Source organism: Wasmannia auropunctata, unplaced genomic scaffold, assembly GCF_000956235.1.
Source record: "Wasmannia auropunctata unplaced genomic scaffold, wasmannia.A_1.0 LD336030.1, whole genome shotgun sequence".
NCBI classification, from domain to species: domain Eukaryota; kingdom Metazoa; phylum Arthropoda; class Insecta; order Hymenoptera; family Formicidae; genus Wasmannia; species Wasmannia auropunctata.
The window spans coordinates 579,549-583,584 of NW_012026860.1; positions in this window are offsets into that span (position 1 = coordinate 579,549).

Sequence of the window (4,036 nt, forward strand, 5' to 3'; positions counted from 1 at the left end):
CGCCGCTACGCCTAATCTTCGGAACGAGTATTGCAAACATGTTCGATAGAATTATCAATGTAACAAGTACCAAATCTATCTTATGCGATATTTAAATATTATAAGAAATAAATGTCAAGTTGATACAAACTTCGCTTACCAATTAAAAATGAATCGCGACGTTGGAATAGTTCCGGAGCCGAGATCCTTCATCCCGTGTCCAACGCATTCTGCAAATAAAATAAAAATACAACTAGGTAATTGTAAGATGGATAAAGGGCTTCGTTCGGGTCTCGCGCGGTCAACTTTGCGCTCCAAGACGCGATGCGGCGGCGCGGCGTGGCGGCGCGCGACGCCGCGACGCTGTGCGTCCCTTTTGCAATCACACATTTTCTGCATTTCGATCAGAAACAGATAATTATATCTATTCGCTTCAGATGACAATTATGATTTCACATTAAAATGCAAGTTAATAAATATATGTATATACAAGATAAAGTTGTGGATATCCAAAAATATAATTGTCAATAACAGCTGTCGCACGTACGTTCATAATGTATACATATATTATTTCCAGTCGAATATATCTTGCGAAATACGCGTTCAAATAAATCGATAGAAAATCATCGAATTTGTAGTTGTGTGACAGTTAAATAGGCATGCAAAAAGTTATAAGTACAGAATTAATATAGATTTCTGTTACCACTTGATCGAAGCAGCCGCGACGTCACTTAATTAAATTTTGCAGCAACTGACTGTCCTGGACGTGTCCGGCACGTCTTCTTTTTCCTATGGGTCTACCCTCACGGAGGGTCCCTCAGGCGAGGGGTCACGTAGACCGGTGAACTTACCGATGTGTCTGGCCTCTCTCAGGATCCTCTCTGACAATATACGTATGTATGATGTACGGAAAAATCATACTTAAAGACAGAGAGAAGCGTGAGAGCGGCCACGCCGGCTTTTAGTGTGGGACCGACGATCTTCCCCGTACACTAGCGCCCCACATCCACGTTTTCAAAAAAGGAACTACGTACCACGTCTATCTTATAACATTGTCGATCAAATCATAACACGAGAACGTGGACGTGGTTCGTGTCCGTGCTACATACATTCTTCGAGATCGATTGCTGGGGCTTTATTCTCGAAAAATTGCGCATTCGAAAATCCTGTCTCAAAATATGGATAATTCCGGCGAGTGACACAGTCTCCGTGACAATGTTCCGTATCATGTATATTGTTTGGTTCTATTCCGTGCTATATGTATACATATGTAATAAATATAACTGATGGATAATAATAATGATAAAGTTATCTTAGATATTTCGTACATGAAAGCCTAAAAGCATAAATGTTTTAAAATGCAATTATACACTGGCAATTCTTTTAATTTGTTATATATATTATATTATGCATAAAAATGCATAAAAATATATTATATTGAACTTAGAAATTTCTTATACGAACAAATAACAATATATTTTCTATTTATAAAAATTCAAAATTAAAAAAAAAACTTGAAATCGAAGTGAAACACGAAAAACGTACGTGTTTATAATGTAGTACATACAATAAAATATGTAAGAATACTTTATATGTATATGTACATATGTAGAAGAGAGAAAGGTATTTTCATAAAATGAAAAAAAAAAAGCTTATATAATTATTTTACATATATCAAAAAGCACTTTAAACTACCTTCCTATCTACCTAATCTTTAGTCAATCACAATGACTCTCTGGAATGTTGAACATTCAACATTTTAATAATTATCTCATGAAAATTGAGCAAACTATAAATTTCTAAAAGAGCAACTTTTCACCTCGAAGATACGCAGAAAGCGCATATGCATGAGAATCATTATATTCGCTTGCAAATTAAGCAAATTAAAAATTTTTAAAGAAACAATTGCCTATCGTTGAAGACTCGCAGGAGGCATACATGCGTGCGTTCTGTTATTTTCTCTTGTAAATTAATCAAACTATAAATTTCTAAAAAAGCAACTGCCTACCGTCGAAAACTCGCAGAAGGCACGCATGCGTGCGTTCTATTATTAATTCATGTAAATTAAGCAAACTATAAATTTCTAAAAAAGCAACTTCCTATCATCAAAAATTCGCAGAAGGCACACATACGTGCGATATATTAATAACTCTTGTAAAATAAGCAAACTAAAAATTTCTAAAAAAGCAATTTCTAAAAAAACTTCCTACCGTCGAAAACTCGCAGGGGGTAAACATGCGTGCGTTCTATAATACTAGCACTTGAAAATTGCGTACAAATTACCGCCTGTTTAGTAACTAATTAATCGCGCCTACCCCGATTTTTTCACCACAGCCGTTTCAATTTTATGATTAATTAATTACAACGTTCACGATCCGGAATTTGGTCGTTTAAATAGGCGCGAGAAATTTAACAGTCTTATTTATAATTAACAAATATAATCGCGTGCCCTGGAACGCGATTGTTTAAATAGGCGCGAGATATTTCTCAATTTTATGATTAATTAATTACAACGTTCACGATATCCGGAATTTGGTCGTTTAAATGGGCGTGAGAAATTCAACAGTCTCATTTATAATTAACAAAGATGATCGCGTGCCCCGAAACGTGATCGTTTAGATAGGCGCAAGATATTTATCAATTTTATTATTAAGTAATTACCACGTTCGCGGTATTCGAAAAATGATCGTTTAAATGGGTGCGAGAAATCCAACAGTCTTATTTATAATTAACAAAGATAATCGCGAGCCCCGAAACGCAATCGTTTAAATAGGCGCGAGAAATTTAACAATCTAATTTTTAGTTATCCAAAACTTTCGCAAGTCTCGGCACGTAGTTGTTTAAATATCGCAAAAAGTTTTACCATTTTATTAATTAATAAAGATGGGACTCAATTCCCAACGCGGTTTAAATTAGCAAAACGCGGAGAAAATTTATCGATCAATGAAGGGTCTCAATTGTCAACGCGGTTTAATTCGCGCTTTTACAAGTAATCTCTTTGTATTTGTCTAAATATTATATTGTTATTCCGTTTGTTATTCCTGTTTAGTTTTGTTATTTTATTATTGTAGATTTTCCTTCAATCTTTAATAAGATTGAACGAATTCCCTGTAGCCCCTTCACGCATTTAAAGCGTCCTTCGTAAGCTCTTTTGTGCTTTCGCAGTGCCACCTCCTACTAACACAAGTACTTTAAATTTATATTTTATTCACTGAAAGAAATATGTGTTAGACACGACACAAAATTATTCTCATGCTACACATGCATTTATGAATATGAATTTAAGCATGCAATATACACGACCGTATTTAAAAGAAAACTATCCGTGCTATTCGCAGATTTGCCAGAGATAGGAAAGAGAAATTTTCATTCTCTTCTTCAAACTTTCATTCTATTGCCGACTGATGACAGCCAGCGGATAAACGTTTAATTCTACGCTCTTTTAAACAATGCAAAAACGCGTCGCAAAAGGCCATTGTACTAATTAAATTAATAAAGAATCAATTTAATGTTTACTATTAATATTTATTTTATTTCTATTATGTATATTTTATACATGTTTTATTTCTATTATGTATATTTTATACATGTATTTCTATTATGTATATTTTATACATGTGACAATACGCACGTTTAAAATGTAAAAATATAACAATTAACAAAAACTTTCAATATAAAAGATCTTAAAAAATCATGTAATATAAAAATTCTCGAGTCTCTAGAAATTTTCTATCTAAGCCAGTAAATTCTATAATTATCAATATATTTGAAAAATTCTATGATAGACGTATGATATTGCTGTAACAATAATCGATCACGAATAATAGATTCGCGCAGAAACAAAATGAAATGGCCCGCATCACGACTTCCCATCGATAAAAATGAATAGATTATATATAATATTTATCTCAGAACGCGAAATCTATTCTTATGATAAATATATTATTAATTGGTACTTACATATCGTACGTTGTACTCAGCTTACGATCGTCCCTCCTCGGATCTCGCTTGTCCTTCGACGAACCGCAATCAATCTCCATCGTCTCTGTCTCGATGA